General features: G+C 33.9%; 1 long non-coding RNA gene across 1 annotated transcript in view; it reads left to right on the top strand.

Annotated features, from left to right (window-relative positions):
* The window catches only part of LOC143078972 (uncharacterized), a 55,576-nt gene extending 34,356 nt beyond the window's left edge, over window positions 1–21,220 (top strand). Inside the window, exons 6-7 of the long non-coding RNA XR_012979317.1 lie at window positions 3,912–5,141; window positions 20,966–21,220. This is a non-coding gene — a long non-coding RNA (uncharacterized LOC143078972). The remainder of the gene's footprint in view (window positions 1–3,911; window positions 5,142–20,965) is intronic.
* Window positions 21,221–22,742: the final 1,522 nt, after the last annotated feature.

The raw sequence follows: 22,742 nt of genomic DNA, 5'->3' as shown, positions 1-22,742 counted from the left end.
CCAAATTTAACCAAACTTGATCACAATCATCGTTATGGTAACTCTTTAAAAAAATGTGTTCTATGACTCCGTCTGCCAACCAACATAGCCGAAATGGCTAAAAATAGATCATAGGGGTAAAATACGTGGTTTTGCTTATATCTCTAAAACTAAAACGTTAAGAGAAAAGCTAACAAGGTAAAAATTACCATCAAGTTTAGATTTATCAGACAACTGGTTGTTGGGTTACTGCCCTGAATTGGTAGTTTTAAGGAAATTTTTCAGTTTTTTGTTATTTTGTTGAATATACATTTATAGATAGAGATAAACTGTAAACAACAATAATGTTCAGCAAATTAAGATCTACAAGTAAGTTAACATTTCAAAATTGTCAATTGAACCCTGAAGGAGTTATTGCCCTTGAGAGTCAATTTTTAACAATTTTTCATAAATTTTTGTTATCTAAATCTACTGGGACAAATATAATTATACTCATCCACAATTTTCAATGAGGTATCTTGATAGAAAAATGTATCCGATGACCCTGCTATCCAACCAAAATGGCCGCTATGGCTGAAAATAGAACAACGCTTTTTTTTTACAATAGAATTCTTTTGGAAAATTGTAAAAATAAAAACAATTCAAATGGTCATAACTTGAAAACTTACTACAATGGGATTATCTGTTTTTAGTTAACTACTGGGCTAAATTAAACCAAACTTGGCCTCAATCATTATGAGGGTATCTAATACTGTGTTTTTAGGATTTTCAAAAGCACAGTAGATACAGGTGAGCGACACAGTCCTCTATTTTCAGTTTCATAGATGATAGTATGCATGACTAGCCAGGCAAATAGTACTTCATGTTTAGTATCATGTTACTTAGGTAATGATAATTATTCTAGAAGGATATCGCTGGCCAAGATAGCGGTGTTTTTGTTGTTTATATTACATCATGCATCAAATTTATTTGGTATTGAAGATCTTACTATACATGACATTATCTTAGCAGGAGCTGCTTTTAGTGGCAATATAATACTTTCATAAAAGTCTCTTTAAAGATTATCACTATCCCTGTATTCAGTGTTTTTATAGTGGCATGACTATACTTAAATATTTCTTTTTATGACTTACCTGGACTGCTTTTACAGTGATATGACGGTAGTTTGATATTAATAATTTCTATATAGGGTTTGGCTATCCTTGTTGAGAGTGCTTTTGTAAACGCATGATGTTAATTTGGTATTGATATTTTTTCTAAAGGTTATGTCTAGCCTTAAAGTCATAAAACTTTCGAGTCAGTTTTTTGTACTCATACTTCAAAATCAACTAATCAGAATTTTTGATTTCATGTTTCGAACATGATTCTTGTGCTCCGAGCACTGAACAAAGTTTTATGTATGTAGTATTTTAGTATTAGCACGATGTTTTAATATGACGACTGTAGTTTGCAGATGTTGAATCTCATAGGCTAATTTTAAATAAGACAAATCAAGGAAACGAACTTAACCTGATGAAATCGTATGAAATTCAAAAGCAACCAAGTTTGTCGACAGGGTAAACGAATATATATAAAGTGCCTAGAAATTAACCTAACGATGTTGAGTAGATTTGATTCGCAACTTCCTCTCCGAGCGGTGCTGAGCCTGTACTTTTTATTTCGAACTTCTACGACAACACCGCCTAGCATGGCGCAGAGACCTTATCGCCTACTCTAATTCTAGCTTATTGAAATAAGCTTTTGTTTCGGGAGGTGCATATATGTATATATGTGCTTATAAAGTACAAAGGTGTCAGTATTCACCTCAAAAACTAACAAAACCTTTGAATAGACTTATTAAGAAGGGATATAGTTACGAGACTGTTGTCAGGTCATTAAAGATTGCATATTTTGGCGTTAATATTGATTCACTTATAGGGTCTTTGCATCGGAACTAAACACATTTATTCAAAAACCAGTTGTTGGCATGACACGGGTTATGTTCTTCTCATATATGTTATGATGGTATGATACTAAACCCCTAACGGGAAGGATTGTGCCTGATGTTCATATGATGAATCATAATCTTTCAGTCAGTTTAATTAAAGTCTGGAGCTGGCATGTCAGTTAACTGCTAGTAGTCTGTTGTTATTTATGTATTATTGTCATTTTGTTTATTTTCTTTGCTTACATCTTCTGACATCAGACTCGGACTTCTCTTGAACTGAATTTTAATGTGCGTATTGTTATGCGTTTACTTTTCTACATTGGCTAGAGGTATAGGGAGAGGGTTGAGATCTCACAAACATTTTTAACCCCGCCGCATTTTTGCGCCTGTCCCAAGTCAGGAGCCTCTGGCCTTTGTTAGTCTTGTATTATTTTAATTTTAGTTTCTTGTGTACAATTTGGAAATTAGTATGGCGTTCATTATCACTGAACTAGTATATATTTGTTTAGGGGCCAGTTGAAGGACACCTCCGGGTGCGGGAATTTCTCGCTACATTGAAGACCTGTTGGTGACCTTCTGCTGTTGTTTTTTTTTCTATGGTCGGGTTGTTGTCTCTTTGGCACATTCCCCATTTCCATTATCAATTTTATCTGGTATCTTTTGCTCCTCTTATCTAGTATACAAAGGTCTAAGATTACAAAAGCATGTCGAGTGTGAGTTCAGGCACAGCAATATCGTATTGTGCAACCAATTTGTGACTGTCAAAATTCCATAACGTTAATTTAACTCGTTCTTCCTCAATTCTGTTGGAGCAGTTCTTTTGTACGAAGTATACTCCTTCAAATGAAGTTCGCACAGTGTGAACAGGAACGAGCATACCGTATCAATCGAGATACGTAAACGCCATAGGATGGGACAAAAGTAATGATATCGCAAAGAAACGAAAAGTTTAAAAATGGAAGTTGGAATCATCAAGTTTATCATTGATCCTAGTTTGAAGTTGTCCATCTGTGTAAATATTGAGGATAGCTCAATAGTACCCTTATCTCAAGTTTATTGGGATATCCGAGTTACAAGCATTCATTACATGTAGTAAATGAGTGACAAGACATCATCAATATGCCAGAAAATGAAAATAAAGGGCCTAGCAAGATTTCTTTTTTCTTTTTGTACTTCAAAATATTTATATTAATTCTGCATCATATGAGTACTGAAATCACCCAGTAGGGCTGTACAATAAGAATTCTGTTAAAACCAACTGTCCGTTATTATATCAAGATAAAGCATTACTTATTACCTTTCAGCTGTTTGCAATAAAAGATGCCCCTCTGATATTTTGTGGTGAAGTGTAGTCAACAATTGACGTCAGTCAGATGTGGATTCCTAAAACGCTTAAGATCTTCACCTAAATTCTTTAATAACAATCGTTACGTACATTAATGCAGAAATATCAAAATATTTGCTTTTTTTATATATATTTTACACTACTTTTACCAATGATCAATTAAAGAAATGATTTGCCACTGGACGTTAAGCAACCAACAATCAATCAATCTATTAAAGCAATGACCACATTGCGTTTTTAACAAAGTCACGTCTCCAAAAAATACAAATTATTTCTTTTATATAAATATATAATGTCAAAATAAGAGAATATTGAATTTTACAAAAACATATTATAAAACCTTTCGTAAGAACAATTGATAGTAACACTATAGGACCCTTGTGTTGGCTGTTTGATTTCATATCCTTATATGTTTTTTGTCATTTTGAGATTTGGTGATGAATTTATTCTGGGTGGTTTCGAGCGTAACATTTGGTGTTGGCAGTGATTGTTATGTTGAAAACGGTTTGATCCTTGTACGATTATTTAGAGTTACAAAATCAAGCAAAACTAGCAACGAGAATAGGACAGATGCAGATAAAAAAAATTATGGAAATACATGCTTTCCGTTAACCCAAAATTTTAATTACATTGCACTTGCACATTATGTTTTGTTTTTAGATTGAAAAAAAGAAAGCAGAATATGAAGCGACATTTATTCGTATGTTGGGGTCTCAAAAAAAGGCTGATCATAGAAGAGGCATTCACTTTATTTCTAACAAGGTCCCTCAAAAAGACGAAATCGACGGTTTAAAAATACATATTTCAAAACTTGCAAAAGAAATGAATTATTTTGCCGAGGAACTTCCAACAAGGTGGATTAACTTAGAAATTGCACTAGATGTTTTAAAAGATTTGAATGAAACGGTTTATTCATGGAAAGATATTAAGAAATTAGCTCTTGCTTATATGATAGCAGAGAAGGAACTTCTTCTTTTCCTGAATTACCAGCATAAAATCGGGAACATAATTTTTTTTGAGGATGAACGTGATTTTATAATTCTCCAGCCAAATTGGTTGGTTAAGTGTTTCAGATGCCTTGTATGTGACGATAAAAAACATTTTGTAGCGGGACTGGTCAGTGAAATGTTCAAGCTTACACACGAAGGAGAACTATCAGAAAACCTTATGGATGAGTTATTCAAGAAGGAGCCCGACTTAAAGTTTGGAACATACAAACATCATATACTTAATGTAATGGAAAAATTTGACATTATAGTAAAACCAAGTATTTCAAATACCAGCAACAATTCGTACTACATGCCGTGCATGATAAAAAACTCATCTCCTCTCGAAACAATTATGAAGAACAATTTTGATTTTGAAAATCTTTATCGTTCACCATGGTTGGTACTTGAATTCAAATTTCTTCCTTTTGCCTATTTCAATCATATTTTATTCTCTTACATACGAAACTATAAAGTTTGTAAAGTAACGTCAACGCATTTACAAGAAGACGAACATCCTGCTATATATCCTGAAAAAGCAGTTGTCTATTTAGATGATACTGAATCCAGGTTGTTGATCATTTGCTTCTCAAAGAATGCTATATCCGTACAGATATACAGTGCCCAACAACCCATAGACAGTACAGACAATAATAATATATATGAGCTAATTCTAAAAACACTTTGCAAAAGAATTGCAAAATTACAGATAAAACTAATGCACAATTTGACCTACGAAATTAAAGCAAAATGCAGTACTGGAAATTATAAAATTCGTGCCGGTAGAATGAGCTGTGAAGAACTGACTAAACTGAAAAATGAAGGAAAATACATGTGTAAAGAAGATAAAGAATTTCACAGTTCAGAGGCCATAGAGAATACGTGGTTAAAATATGCTGCTGTTGTAAGTATTTAGTATTTTTTCTATATTTGTGGAGAATTTTAATGAAGAAATATTTGAAAATCCTATTCGATAAGAATGCCTGATATAATCTCTTAAATTCAAACAAACAGTCAAATGTATTATCTGTTGTGTCAATTTATATACTAGTACTTATCTATTTGTATTCTGCAACTTTTGGGCATTACTGTGTGACGTGAATTTGATTGATCGGTGAATGATCGATGGACGATACAAAGAAGCTTATTTTTGACTTGTGTTACTTATCGAACGGATTCTATTTGACAATTACCGTGACAATATTAAGAGATCGATCAATTGATTGATTATATAAATAGATTGGAAGGATTGGACAGATACAGATACTTTAAAATTTATATGGGAAACGAACTCTATAATATTTGCATGCGATAAACGCGGACCTCGAAGAAGACTTTTTTTTACCAAGTTGGGAATATGACAATCGCTATCCATTCGTTTGATGTATTTCGGCTTTTGATTTTTTCATTTGATTAGGGACTTTCCGATTTGAATTTTCTTTTTAAGTTTTACCTCTGTCTGTAAGTCCGTCCGTCCGTCTCATGAATATTTTTGTCGCATCTTTCTCATAAACTACATCATAATGATTTCTGAAATTTGGTTTTAGGGTTCATATAGGTCAGCTATACCGTATGGTGCATTTTCAAATTAATCACTAAACAACTGCCTGTTTTTCGAACACTTACATCATTTTACACATAAGTAACCACATGAAAATGTTCGTCACAATTTTCTCAGGACCTACAATACAAGAATTTCTGAAATTTAGTTCATGGTTTATATAAGTTAGCTATATCGTGTGAGGCGTTTTCATATATATTACTTAACAACTTTCTGTTTACCGAAATATTTGGGCGGGGGTTTCATCAGTGAGCAGTAGCTCGCAATTTCACTTGTTTGTTTTATTTTTTACTGTGTAATAAACCTGGTCGCAATGTCATATGAAATTGTTTATGAATTGATTTTAACGCATGATGTGAACATTTTTCATTAATAGTTCTTTTATTGAAATTAATTACATAATTGCAGAATAGTAACAAACCCAGACTCTTTCTGCACCACTTGAAATAAATTCCCTTTTAGCAATCATGCATTGTAATGCGACTAGAAGAGATATTCTTCATAATAATGAATACTTTAGTTCAGTGCTTGTTGTTGGTTCATGCCTGTCAATGTTGACTGCAATAAACGGTCTTGTTTTAAATTAAAGCGTTTGTATTTTTGTGTGAATTGTTTCATATTTTGTTTGTGTCAGGGCATTTCATATCTGACAGTAGGTCTTCCTAATTGTTGAAGGTGATACGGTTACCTGCAATAGCTTACACCTACTTCTTTTGATCTGTAGTGGACAATTGTCTCATTTGCAATATTACCACACCTCCTAATTTTTATATAATCATATTTTATTAAAAGAAAATTATTCTGATGTACGAAAAGTATTCAAAACCGATGACGGTTTATCGTTTCAATGAAATAACGAAATTAATGCATTTGTATTCAACACAAGCATATATTTTTTCTATTCATTAAAATCAATGCACTTTTGTTCACATTTTAGAGACTTGTATAATATAACTCGGGTAATTTTAAATGTCCTGGATAAGCTATTTTTCATAGCATATGGATATTTTAAGCATACGATACTTCAATTTTTTATGTGTTAAATAAGAGTGCATTTATGTCTTTATTTCATTAAAATGTAACGGAAATCATTATACATCATTGGAAATGATTATTTTAACATCGGCATAGGTTTTTTCGCCATAAATATGACTAATATAAGAGGAAACATACTTTTATTTTGGATGTATTGTTTATGACTCTCCACACTTCCTTATTTTTTTTCGAGCATTTCGGCAAATTTAATATATTTTGTGGATCCCGATAAAGCCGTTCTAAGCACTCATCGGTCGTGACAAAACATGTTTACATATTTATAAAAATCATGATTCATACTATTAAGAAGACTTTAAGATTGACAAAATTCTGTCAGTGCAGTGAATGAGGATCCTAAAAAAAAACCTGTGAAAATCTTTACTAGCGTATTCAATCTCGATATTTTTCGTAAAAAAAGGAGAACAAAAATAACGAACTCCGAGGAAAACTCTAAACCGAAAGTCCTGAACAAATGGCAAAATCACAAGCTCAAACACATTAAACGAATTTATAACAACTGCCATAATCCTGATTTGGTACAGACTTATGTTTTATGTAGAAAATTGTGGATTATTCCTTTTTGTTTTAGCTAGCTTAATCTCTCTCTTGTATGACAGTCGCATAAAATTTCATTACATTGACAACGATTTGTGAACAAAATTAATAGCATGCATGTAATAAATACACTTTTTGTTTAAAGTTCAGCTGAACCACACCCCTGGGTGCGGGATTATCTCGCAATCTTGAAATCCTCATTAATGGCTTTCGCCGATTTTGCTCTTTTGTCGAATTGTTGTCTCTTTGACTTATTCCCTGTTTCAATTCTGAATTTCATAATAGGTAAAAAAGTCATAAATATGGGTATAACAGTAAAAATTGTGTTAAGATTAAAGCACAATAACACAATGATGAGATGTTTAAGTACCGACCCACGTCAAATGGATATTTCAAAAAATGAATAAACAGTAAAAGTAATAATGTTACAAAGAAAAATAAAAGAATACTTTAACACACTATTAAGATGATAATCAACGCCAGAACCTAAAATCTTTACTTCAAGACCATAGTGTATTAATTGTGAAGTTGATACTTAATATTTATAAACAATGTCTTGATATCTTCAAAGAAAAAAAATACGAGGCGTATTTTGACTCTGGCAAGATGTTTAACACGAGAAAGAAGACGAACATACTCTTTCCGAATGGGTTAAGGCTGCGATTTAATTGCTACAAATCAATGTTTTAAAACACTTGTCCCACTTCCATGACAGATATGTTTTTGTCCAGCAGGTAAAGCACCAAACAACTTTGTTTTCGTGTGTACAAATTACATTAACTGCTTTATAATTGAATTGGATATTTACAGTTCACTTAGAAACTCAACGTTTACCCCAACGACACTTACTAAAGTGGAAATTCTTGATAAAAATAGATCTTATAACTGAAACTGACATTATAAAGATGCCTGGAATCGGTTTCACAAAAAACTTACCACTAAGACTGGTCTTAAGTCATGAACAAAACAGTATACTTACAATCAATCTTAATCGTAAGTTTTTTTTGTGGAATTGACTCCTGATTTCTTAATTGACAACATATTAGTTACGTTTAGTGGGAATTTTATTCAACAAACAATCGGAATTCCCATGAATACTATCTACGCTCCTGTCGACTTGTTCCTTTTTTTATGAGGCTGACTTCACACAGGAACTTTGTAGCAAGAAAGACAATAAGTTAGCCTTATCTTATGACTTTACTTTCCGCTATTAAGATGATGTCATCTCCTCTCACTAAATTATTCAAAATTGCGTGACTATGTTGAATGCATCTATCGGTTACATGAGCACAATTTTTTGTTTACGTTTTACCAGCAAGTTTTTTTTGGTACTCAGAATAGAATTCTATACGGCTTCTGATTGGATGATACTTGATTGGAATTACATTTAATCGAAAGCTTATCCAATTAGGTTTAAAAAATTAAGAAAATCCTATTCGCTTTTTACAAAGTATGGAAAAAATCTTCAATTTCTGCACGTCGAGGCCTTTGAAAATATGCCTTTTTCATTAAGCGGAAAAAATCTTTTTCGACTGCATTTTACGTCAAATTTTGCTGCATGACCATATACATTTTTGTTTGGTTGTAATGCAACACTGGCATTCCTAGTAACAGGAATTGCTAACCCGTTTTCTCCTAGTTTGTGTAGTCTTCGAGAAAAAAATACGGAACACCATTGGTACCCTATAGAATGCAAGTCGAAAAATTGCGCTAGAGATAAAAGATACACTAGATATAGTTAAATCTGTGTCAGTGAAACTAACATTATCAAGATGTGTTCAGGCAATAAGGACATACTACACGGGTGTCATTCGGTTTAACGAGAGAAATGATCGTGAAAGAATATCTAACGGCGGTCAAGTATTGAGATCGTGAAAGCTCTGGTATCGGATCGTGAAAGACATTTAATCGAGAAGACATATGAAAGGTCAATAAATATTCTTATTTAATTAATTACACATAAATTAACGACAAAATAAAACTGTCTGTCAAAATGGTTGCACATTATGATCAGTATGTGAGAATATCCAGTTTTAAAAGTACATAGTTATTACAAAACAACAAAAGGCAGATTGCTTCTCGACATTTCAATGACATAAAAAATGTAAACAAACATGATTTTTTCATAAATTCGACAAGAAAAACTACTTTTATCCGAATGAGGGCATTCTATTTGAATTAATCAAATGGTTCTCACAGTTATTTTGTATAAACATAATCTAAAACTTGGTAAATAAAGAACTATTTACACAAAAATTGATTTTTTGGATCGTGAAAGATCACGTACCGCATTTTTGAAGATCGTGAAAAGGATCGTGAAAGATCTGATGCTACGAAGACGTTCAAATTATTCTTCTATTATATCATAATTGATATTTGTTATTGGTATTGAGAAAAGCTAGATAGTTCAACATCCTCAATAGGTTTAAGCAATTCAAAGTATTAATATTTTCAGACATGAAATGTAAAATAGTTTGATGATTATAGGATGAAGCTTTTTATCGTCATGTGAATTACTCACTTATCACGAGTTATAGGATACCCACACTTTGTATATTGAATCCTATAAACTACATGTCCATCAGACCGGATTCACCTGACCCCGAATTTGCCTCATTTCATGGATGAAGATTCATTTTTTGTGGTCAAGTACGTATCGCGGATACGTTAAGCTTAGGATAACTGTCTGTTGTTATGATTGTAAGATGTACTTTTTCGACTTCTGCAAGGTTTAATATAACATCGAACTCATTATCATGCATCATTCGGCAATGTTCGTTTTATGTTTTTTTTGTATTTGGATATATACCTGTATGCTATAGCGCCAAGGTATTTCGCATTTAGTGTACATGTCCGTCTGCATGTTTCATATATGACCATGATGACGTCAATTGTATTTGATATATTGAATGATAGTAAGATGTCTATGTCTGGCTGTCGGTCAGGGTTCATATACTTTTGACCTTATGTTCCGAATTAATTGGCCAAGCATAACTTTTAAATTTGTCAGTTTCTAAGGCACTGTAAGGATCGGAACACATTTATTTGGTGTACAGGATTTTTTGTAATGATCTGTATGGCATGGTTCATTTGACCTTGAACTCTTTTTATGAACTATTGGCAATCGTAAACGCATTTGACACTTCTAGTAAAACCCTTGATATTATAGACGTTCAACAAATATACCATCATAAGTAAAGCAGATGAGACATTACATCATTTGCGCTCCGGTATTCTATAGTCTGTAGTATATAGTTAAATCAATCCACATCTGCGTTGTATATGAAGAACTTAAGAAAGTACTGTTGCACAAAATGTTGGTTATCGTTCAATCTCAAATTACTCATGAAAGATGCTGTTTTGCTGTAATGTTTTGTTTGATTGATATGATTTTGGTTTAAACGTTGCATATCCATATTATTGGCTAAATAGTGTCGGTCTGCCTAAATTGCACTACAAACCGATTCTCAGAGCTGAATCTTTCACACTTATTTAGACACGTTTTTAGTTGTTGTTTTTTAACTTTCGAGGTGAAGTGTTGAATACAAAAAAAAAAGCTTTTATGTTCATCCTCATCAAAATAGATACAGGCTTCAATCAGTTGCAGGTTTATCAAATGGTAAAAGAAATACTGATTTCTGATTACTAGTATTAGGTCTGGTTTGCATTATCTTTCACGACCAAAACAATGCATTGCCTGATCTTTCACGATCAAGTTTGATGGAAATCCAACAAATTCAAGGTTTTCATATACAAATTAATGCTTTTAAGGGAAGAACATACTTTTATTTTACTGTTCTATTAGATACAACAAAGATTAAATTTCAAATACATCATGATAAACTGAAATATGACCATTATAGGTACAAAAAGCGTGTTATTTGTAATTAATTTCATAGACATGCATTGCGCCTTTTGTGTTTTTTCATAAAGTACTGCATATTTTCTCTATCTAATTTCAGAGTTATGTTGAGGAAGTTAAACCATTTTGACAGACAACATATTTTTTTGTTCGGATTTGTTCCGCGTTTTGAAAATTAAGCGATTTTTGCAAAGAAATTAATATTTTCAGACATGAAATGTAAAATAGTTTGATGATTATAGGATGAAGATTTTTATCGTCATGTGAATTACTCACTTATCACGAGTTATAGGATACCCACACTTTGTATATTGAATCCTATAAACTACATGTCCATCAGACCGGATTCACCTGACCCCGAATTTGCCTCATTTCATGGATGAAGATTCATTTTTTTTGGTCAAGTACGTATCGGGGATACGTTAAGCTTAGGATAACTGTCTGTTGTTATGATTGTAAGGTGTACTTTTTCGACTTCTGCAAGGTTTAATATAACATCGAACTCATTATCATGCATCATTCGGCAATGTTCGTTTTATGTTTTTTTGTATTTGGATATATACCTGTATGCTATAGCGCCAAGGTATTTCGCATTTAGTGTACATGTCTGTCTGCATGTTTCATATATGACCATGATGACGTCAATTGTATTTGATATATTGAATGATAGTAAGATGTCTATGTCTGGCTGTCGGTCAGGGTTCATATTCTTTGACCTTATGTTCCGAATTAATTGGCCAAGCATAACTTTTAAATTTGTCAGTTTCTTAGGCACTGTAAGGATCGGGACACATTTATTTGGTGTACGGGATTTTTTGTAATGATCTGTATGGCATGGTTCATTTGACCTTGAACTCTTTTTATGAACTATTGGCAATCTTAAACGCATTTGACACTTCTAGTAAAACCCTTGATATTATAGACGTTCAACAAATATACCATCATAAGTAAAGCAGACGAGACATTACATCATTTGCGCTCCGGTATTCTATAGTCTGTAGTATATAGTTAAATCAATCCACATCTGCGTTGTATATGAAGAACTTAAGAAAGTACTGTTGCACAAAATGTTGGTTATCGTTCAATTTCAAATTACTCATGAAAGATGCTGTTTTGCTGTAATGTTTTGTTTGATTGATATAATTTTGGTTTAAACGTTGCATATCCATATTATTGGCTAAATAGTGTCGGTCTGCCTAAATTACACTACAAACCGATTCTCAGAGCTGAATCTTTCACACTTATTTAGACACGTTTTTAGTTGTTGTTTTTTAACCTTCGAGGTGAAGTGTTGAATACAAAAAAAAAATTAGCTTTTATTTTCATCCTCATCAAAATAGATACAGGCTTCAACCAGTTGCATGTTTATCAAATGGTAAAAGAAATACTGATTTCTGATTACTAGTATTAAGTCTGGTTTGCATTATCTTTCACGACCAAAACAATGCATTGCCTGATCTTTCACGATCAAGTTTGATGGAAATCCAACAAATTCAAGGTTTTCATATACAAATTAATGCTTTTAAGGGAAGAACATACTTTAATTTTACTGTTCTATTAGATACAACAAAGATTAAGTTTCAAATATATCATGATAAACTGAAATATGACCATTATAGGTACAAAAAGCGTGTTATTTGTAATTAATTTCATAGACATGCATTGCGCCTTTTGTGTTTTTTTCATAAAGTACTGCATATTTTCTCTATCTAATTTCAGAGTTATGTTGAGGAAGTTAAACCATTTTGACAGACAACATATTTTTTTGTTCGGATTTGTTCCGCGTTTTGAAAATTAAGCGATTTTTGCAAAGATTCTGAACTATTTTTGTGTAAATAGTTCTTTATTTGCCAAGTTTCAGATTATGTTTTTACACAATAACTATGAGAACCATTTGATTAACTCAAATAGAATGCCCTTATTCGGATAAAAGTAGTTTTTTCTTGTCGAATTTGTGAAAAAAAATCATGTTTGTTTACATTTTTTATGTCATTGAAATGTCGAGAAGCAATCTGCCTTTTGTTGTTTTGTAATAACTATGTACTTTTAAAACTGGATATTCTCACATACTGATCATAATGTTGAACCATTTTGACAGACAGTTTTATTTTGTCGTAAATTTGTCTGTGTAATTAATTAAATTAGAATATTTATTGACCTTTTATATGTCTTAACTCGATTAAATGTCTTTCACGATCCGTTACCAGAGCTTTCACGATCGTCTCTCATTACTTGACCTCCGTTAGATATTCTTTCACGATCATTTATCTCGTTAAACCGATTGACACCCGTGTTGTAGGTGTATTGAATGTGAGGAAACAACACATTTAAAAGCCCACATCGCTCCCCCACTTCTGAAACTATTTGTGAACTAGTGTTTCGAATTTAAATCAATACTATTGATGCATGTGTTCAAGAAATAATTAAATACTCTGGATTGAAGAAGGCAATAGTTCTCTGTTTTTATTAGTACATGTATGATTTTTTTTTTAGTTATGATTTTCAATAAAGTAGAAATCGGTTTTATTAATTGCACTTATAATTTTTTCAATATTATTTTTATCGTTAATTTTCAATATAATTATGTTGAAGTAAAGTAACATTTTCATCTGCTAAAATTAGTTAAAGATAATAGTATTTTCCAAAGAGTTTTATATTACAGTGTAGAAGGTTAGGGTTAATCTTAACGGGATTCCTAAATTTTATGACACCTTCAGAGGGCCAGTCTGGTCATTTACAGTTCAAATGCACATCTGGCAATTTAATTACTTTGTTTTCGTCGTCTCTGGGAAACAGGTTAAATAAGTGTGAAACTTAATGTCTAATGTTCAGTCGTAAACAGATCGTCTTAATCATTATCGACTCCTAGGAGTCGATATTAAGAATTGAACGATGGACAGTCAGTGCGTGAATTTCTTGCTACCTGATATTAGTTATTACGAGACGTGAATAATCAAAGTTTATTGATTGGTTAGGACAATCCAAACCTAGTAAATGTCCTTCAATCCCGTAGAGTATCGGATTTGTCCTCTCTATTTTAGAAATTAGATTTTGCCTGGTCATTAATCATGCATATTCATGATATTGGTACACAGGTAACTTTTATCTATAAATAGTCGAATCTTCTGGAGTTTCGCAAACAACAACGTTAAACGATATATACTACTTCATAACGTGTGACCTCACGTGTGTGGTAACAATTTTTGATTGATACACGTATTCTAGTAAATGAGTTAATCTACAAAGCGAGAGCACTTTCCATTTAAATCAGCTGAGTCGACTAGCCCTTTTTGAAAGGCTTATGCTTGTACGATAAGTTAACATCGAAAACAATGTTGTGAAATTGTAAATTATTCATAAATAATGTAAATATTGGATTAAAACATGGATATAAGCAAACATTCAAGTTAGTTATGTGTTTTGGATAAAATAATTTTATTGGTATATAATATATCGTCGAACTCCCAAATCCCAAATCGTCGAACTTTATATGAACGTTTATTCCACTGCAAAAGCCATGTAGGCAGAATATGGTCATAATTTAGATACCGGATTTGTAATCAATGGGATATCTAATATTTTCTTTCCCATAACTGTAAAGTTTTAGTCCACTTTGAAGTTACTATCAACATTTTTCTTTTATCAATATGTCTTTCTTTTTTAAAATATAATGTAGTTCTCCATCTGGGCCCACTAATTAAATTATCGACACATAAGATTTCACTCTTTTTAAACCTTTGAAAAAATGATTTAAAATCAAACGTTTCGAAATGCGGAAAACATGTAAAAAATGCAAACTTTTAACACTATAAACAAAATTAGAAGCGAGAACGCCAAAATCGTATATTTACTTAAAAATGAATAGAAATCTTTAAACACTCAAAATTGTAAAAATAAGAACAAAATAACTGACTATGTAATTCTATAAGATCAGAAAAAAATAATTGATTATATAAGATCAGAAGTGTGACGAACTTCTAAAAGTAAAACATCTTTACATATTGTACAGTGATTTCCATCAAACAAAATTTGTGTTCCCGAAATTACATAGTAACTTACGTTTATGTGGACACAACTCAGCCCATTCAGGATAGGTGTCTACCATCTTTTTGTAAACATGTTGCACAAATATTAACACGCATCAAACACCCCCGCTCCTAATCGTATCGTTATGAGGTTTTGCCTTTTCCTCACATTTATTTGTTTGTTGTTCATCACAAAACCAAACCAAGGATTTCGAAGAAAGGGTTTTGTTTAAGTTTGAGTCAGTTTTATAAAAATCAAACACTTAATAGTCAAACTTGCACTCCAACATTTTTTTAATATTTCTATTTGACGCAACCAAGCAGCGTAAACGTCCAAAATAGCCGACAATTAATAAAAGGAAGACACATTTGACATTTTCTGCACGATTTTTAACCTGCCTTCTTTTAGATTTATCATGACAACAATAAGATATTATTTTCCCTCTACAAATTGTTTAAAAAATGCCTCAATTTCAAATTTTGAAGAAGAAAAAAAGTGAGGACAGTACTGAGGTTTTTTCACTGTCCGAAGATTCACAAACAATACCTGATTTGTTCTCGTTGACACTTTCTTTCTCGAATACGGTCGGACGTTCCTCTCTATGAATTTTTTTCAACATTAAAATCATAGCACCTTCCAACTGCTTATCCCTAATCAAAGACGAGTCTCCTGTCGTTGGATCTTCTTCAAGATCCACACCATCAAAGTCGTCGTCAGCTGTAAATGAAAGGTTCAAGTCGCCATCCATATTATTATTCTGAAAAATACTTTCAAACGTAGTATCTGAACGACAAAGAAAAATCAGTTTTTTTATAATCCAGACGCGGAAGATTTCTTCAACAGCGTGAACTTATCTCAAAGTAAAATTAACTAGACCGAAATACTCTGCGTGAACTCTACAAAGTGTTAATAGATGACCTGTTCAGAGAAAACTAAATAATTCAAAATTCAAACCTACCTACTGTCCTGTACAAAATAGAACTTATACTTTTTAAAGAACAAGTTAAAAAAAACTTGTATCCGGGTGATTTGTCTAGAGCAATCCTTTTTGCTGCAAAATTATTTTTGTCAGAGCTTTAAGCTTGTTTAAGCTAATTTTCAGCTCACCTGGCCCAAAGGGCCAAGTGAGCTTTTCTCACCACTTGGCGTCCGTCGTCCGTCGTCGTCGTCGTTAACAATTTACATTTTGAACTTCTTCTAGAGAACCACTGAATGGAATGGAACCAAACATGGCATGAATGTTCCTTATGAGGTGCTGACCAAGTGTTGTTACTTTGTAGCCGATCCATCATCCAAGATGGCCGCCAGCGGGGGACTTAGTTTAACATAGGACCCTATGGGAAATGCATACAAATGACTTCTTTTAGAGAACCACTGAATGGAATGAAACCATACATCGCATGAATGTTCCTTATGAGGTACTGACCAAGTGTTGTTACTTTGTTGCCGATCCATCATCCAAGATGGCTGCTAGCCGGGGACTTAGTTTAACATAGGACCCTATGGGAAATGCATACAAATGACTTCTTTTAGAGAACCACTGAATGGAATAAAACCAAACATAGCATGAATGTTCTTTATGAGGTGCTGACCAAGTGTTGTTACTTTGTAGCAGATCCATCATCCAAGATGGCCGCCAGCAGGGGACTTAGTTTAACATAGGACCCTATGGGAAATGCATACAAATGACTTCTTTTAGAGAACCACTGAATGGAATGAAACCAAACATGGCATGAATGTTCCTTATGAGGTGCTGACCAAGTGTTGTTACTTTGTTGCCGATCCATCATCCAAGATGGCCGCCAGCGGGGGACTTAATTTAACATAGGACCCTATGGGAAATGCATACAAATGACTTCCTCTAGAGAACCACTGAATGGAATGAAACCAAACATGGCATGAATGTTCCTTATGAGGTGCTGACCAAGTGTTGTTACTTTGTTGCCGATCCATCATCCAAGATGGCCGCTAGCCGGGAACTTAGTTTAACATAGGACCCTATGGGAAATGCATACAAATGACTTCTTTTAGAGAACCACTGAATGGAATAACACCAAACATAGCATGAATGTTCCTTATGGGGTGCTGACCAAGTGTTGTTACTTTGTAGCCGATCCATCATCCAAGATGGCCGCCAGCGGGGGACTTAGTTTAACATAGGATCCTATGGGAAATGCATACAAATGACTTCTTCTAGAGAACCACTAAATGGAATGAAACCAAACATAGCATGAATGTTCCTTATGGAGTGCTGACCAAGTGTTGTTACTTTGTAGCCGATCCATCATCCAAGATGGCCGCCAGCGGGGGACTTAGTTTAACATAGGACCCTATGGGAAATGCATACAAATGACTTCTTCTAGAGAACCACTAAATGGAATGAAACCAAACATAGTATGAATGTTCCTTATGGAGTGCTGACCAAGTGTTGTTACTTTGTAGCCAATCCATCATCCAAGATGGCCGCCAGCGGGGGATTTAGTTTAACATAGGACCCTATGGGAAATGCATACAAATGACTTCTTTTAGAGAACCACTGAATGGAATGAAATCAAACATGGCATGAATGTTCCTAATGTGGTGCTGACCAAGTGTTGTTACTTTGTAGCCGATCCATCATCCAAGATGGCCGCCAGCGGGGGACTTAGTTTAACATAGGACCCTATGGGAAATGCATACAAATGACTTCCTCTAGAGAACCACTGAATGGAATGAAACCAAACATGGCATGAATGTTCCTTATGAGGTGCTGACCAAGTGTTGTTACTTTGTTGCCGATCCATCATCCAAGATGGCCGCCAGCCGGGAACTTAGTTTAACATAGGACCCTATGGGAAATGCATACAAATGACTTCTTTTAGAGAACCACTGAATGGAATAACACCAAACATAGCATGAATGTTCCTTATGGGGTGCTGACCAAGTGTTGTTACTTTGTAGCCGATCCATCATCCAAGATGGCCGCCAGCGGGGGACTTAGTTTAACATAGGACCCTATGGGAAATGCATACAAATGACTTCTTCTAGAGAACCACTAAATGGAATGAAACCAAACATAGCATGAATGTTCCTTATGGAGTGCTGACCAAGTGTTGTTACTTTGTAGCCGATCCATCATCCAAGATGGCCGCCAGCGGGGGACTTAGTTTAACATAGGACCCTATGGGAAATGCATACAAATGACTTCTTCTAGAGAACCACTAAATGGAATGAAACCAAACATAGTATGAATGTTCCTTATGGAGTGCTGACCAAGTGTTGTTACTTTGTAGCCAATCCATCATCCAAGATGGCCGCCAGCGGGGGATTTAGTTTAACATAGGACCCTATGGGAAATGCATACAAATGACTTCTTTTAGAGAACCACTGAATGGAATGAAATCAAACATGGCATGAATGTTCCTAATGTGGTGCTGACCAAGTGTTGTTACTTTGTAGCCGATCCATCATCCAAGATGGACGCCAGCGGGGGACTTAGTTTAACATAGGACCCTATGGGAAATGCATACAAATGACTTCTTTTAGAGAACAACTGAATGGAATGAAACCAAACATTGCATGAATGTTCCTGATGCCGTGCTGACCATGTGTTGTTTCTTTGTAGCCCATCCATCATCCAAGATGGCCGCCAGCATGGGACTTAGTTTAACATAGGACCCTATGGGAAATGCATACAAATGACTTCTTTTAGAGAACCAATGAATGGAATGAAATCAAACATGGCATGAATGTTCCTAATGTGGTGCTGACCAAGTGTTGTTACTTTGTAGCCGATCCATTATCCAAGATGGCCGCCAGCAGGGACTTAGTTTAACATAGGACCCTATTGGAAATGCATACAAATGACTTCTTTTAGAGAACCACTGAATGGAATAAAACTAAACATTGCATGAATGTTCCTTATGAGGTGCTGACCAAGTGTTGTTACTTTGTAGCAGATCCATCATCCAAGATGGCCGCCAGCAGGGGACTTAGTTTAACATAGGACCCTATGGGAAATGCATACAAATGACTTCTTTTAGAGAACCACTGAATGGAATAAAACCAAACATGGCATGAATGTTCCTTATGAGGTGCTGACCAAGTGTTGTTACTTTGTAGCCGATCCGTCATCCAAGATGGCCGCCAGTGGGGGACTTTTGAATGAAATTAAACATGTTCCTTTCCTTATCAATGAGGTTTTGTTGTCACTTTTAGCCAAATTTTATATTTTTTCATATGATTTCAAAAACCCAAGTAGAATCAGGTGAGCGATACAGGCTCTTGAGAGCCTCTAGTTTAAGATTAATATCTATCTATGTATGTCTTTTCTTTATACTTTATTCGCTCTACATTTTTTTCTTTTGTGAATTTTCTTTCCTTAACCTCCATTATTATGCAAAGTAAGTTTGATTACAACATAATAAGACCACATTATTTTTCTTGTGGTCAGAGATGAACATCTGGAACACTTAGTATTAACAGATGACTGAATGGTAAGCTCCTCTCATATTCTCTTATTTATAAAGTATCTGCCATGTTTTTTTTTATTTTTTTTGTATTCTGTTTAAGACCGTGTTAAACAGAGTTTATGTTACAAAATAATGTATGATTATTCTCTTTCTGTGGCAACTCTTAAAACTGTTACAGATACGTCTTGATGTGTGCGACTATCAATTTGAATTTGCGGCAAACGACGATCTGTATTCTTTTCTGACGCCATAAGTCAAAAATATCCAACAATTTACCCTAAATTTTTTATCACTAATATGGTTTTTATCTGGCATCTGGCCTTTTTATAAATTTTGTTTTCATACTTCCGGCCTTTGACAGTGGCGATTTAAATACAGGAAATATAAAAAAAGAAGATGTGATATGATTGCCAATGAGACAACTGTCCACAAGAGACCAAAATGACACAGACATTAACATTTATAAGTCACCGTACGGCCTTCAACAATAAGCAAAGCCCATACCGCATAGTCAGCGATTAAAGGCCCCGATATGGCAATGTAAAACAATTCAAACGAGAAAAACAACAGCCGTATTTATATAAAAAAAATGAACGAAAAACAAATATGTAAGACATAAACAAACAACAAACACTGAATTACAGGCTCCTGACTTGAGACAGTCACTTACATAAATAATGTGGCGGGGTTAAACATGTTAGCGGGATCCCAACCCTCCCCTAACCTGGGACAGTGGTATAACAGTACAACATAATAACGAACTATTAAAAAAAGCCTTCTTCTCGAAGTTAGGGCGTTAACGGTGTAAGTTGTATCACGGTCGGTGCATCCTTTGATACATTAGTAAAAAAGTGCAGGGTTCGTTTTGTACATAGTCACCCCTATCTTTACAAGGTATGTGCCTAAGATAGTTCTTGGTGTTTAAATTATTCTTTGTTAGGTCTGACGGGTTGCATGGACTCTAGCTATTATTATTAGCTATATGGCATCTCCAAGTAGACCGGGCTGTAAAAAATTGTGATTTTTAACCGTTTTTGGTTGTTTGTTTATACCTTATCTTCCGATGTTTCCTTGATAGCTGGACCAAATCACAACATACGGACATGAGTAAACACTTTTTATAAAAGAACATTATTAAAGTTACCTCAAATTTGATCTTTGGAAAAAGTGATGTACAGCAAAATGTAAGACAAATATTGAAGTATGTTTACCAATATAGTGTTCTTTAATTTTTAAAGAAGGATGTTGAAACAGCCTGTGTCCAACTTGAAATTAAGATTGATGAGTTAGTAGCTAAAGGGATACACATTTTGTCGATGAAAGAAATTGAAGAAATAAATGAAAACAGTAGGATGTTTATCCTGTCTCCTGATCAACTTGTGGATTTTCTTCATTTCCAAAATTCACTAGGGAAGATTGCTTACTTTGATGTTCCACACCTAAGATCGTATGTGATCATTAACTCACTACTATTGGAAGAAGTGAAGAAGTGTTTTGTCACAGGTATTTATGCTTTATCTAGTTTGATACTCAAATCCTGATCATGAGAGATTATGGATTTATCAGACTTTGAGTTTTTCGGGTCTTCAGTGCTTTTCAGCTTCGTACTTTATTTTGCAGCTTTTGTCTCGCTTGACGGAGTCAAAAAGCAAGACCTAAGTATGCTATTCCGGCGTCGGCGGTGACGTCAACAATGTATTAGTTTGTGATTAGGTCTTGTTTATTGTGAACCACTAGTGGTAAGTAAAAGATATTTGGTATGCAGTTGTATTAGTATTGGCACATCTCATTACCATGGAGATTATTTGGCACCGCCCCCCTCAGTTATGGTATATTGACTCTCAAACTTTGCTTAGTTTTCATGTATTAATTTGAGATTATATCAGTTTATGGGGAACCACTTGTGGTAAATTAATGCTAATTGGTATGCAGTTGTTTAAGTATTGGCAGATTTCATGTCCATGGAAATTATTTTGCCCAGCCCCTCAGTCATGGTCTATCGACTTTGAAATTTTTCTTAGTTTTCATGTATAAGTTTGTGAGTAGTTCAGTTTATGGACTACTCACTTCCACTATGGGGAACCACTAGTGGTAAATTAATGATAATTAATATGCAGTTGTATAAGCATTGGCATATCTCATTTCCATGGAGATTATTTTGCCTCGGCCCCTCAGTCATGGTCTATTGACTTTGAAACTTTTGCTAAGTTATGTATAAGTTTGTGATTAGGTTTGTTTAAAGAGAACTACTTATGATAAATCAATGATATTTGGTATGCAGTTGTATTAGCATTTGCACATCCCATTTCCATGGAGATTGTATAGTCTTGTCATGGTTCATTGACTTCGAATATTTGCAAAACGTACATGTTGAAGTGTTGAAATTTTATTAATTTGAACGTTTACCTAATCGAAATTACAAAAAAGCGAGACATATCTCTGTGATAACAGTTTATTTACAACTATTACTTGAGCGTCACTGATGAGTATTTTGAAAACAAAAGGCGTGCCTGGCGTACACAGTTGTAAGCTTGGTTTCTATGTTGAGTTTATGTATAAACAATACTATGTATGAATAGATAAATCGTTTGTAACAGGTATTGATGCAAGTCGACATTGATACTCAACTGAAAGATAATGTTATCATCAACCCATTATTCATGGTAGAATTTCTTAGGTCAATGTAACTAGTGTCTATGACTTTTTTTAATACCACTTAGTAGGCAAAATATGTGGGTTTACACATGTACATTGTATTAGGACTTATCAATTGATAACAGGTTAAAAAGAATGTATTTATATATGTCAATATTATAAATAACGCTTAAACGACAACATTACGTGAAAGGAGTACAGTACAAAAAACACAAGAACAGTCAGGACAGAGAACTACATAAATCAATATTACTAGAGTACAGTTCAACATGTAAACCACAGAACTACAACATACAACTCATATGAATTTATGATGGTACACCAGGAAACCGTAATATAATTATAAACAGTGCGTTACAC

The sequence above is a fragment of the Mytilus galloprovincialis genome, chromosome 6 (genome assembly GCF_965363235.1).
Source record: "Mytilus galloprovincialis chromosome 6, xbMytGall1.hap1.1, whole genome shotgun sequence".
NCBI lineage: Eukaryota > Metazoa > Mollusca > Bivalvia > Mytilida > Mytilidae > Mytilus > Mytilus galloprovincialis.
Note: the sequence above shows the minus strand (reverse complement) of the source record. Positions and strands in the feature narration are given on the sequence as shown.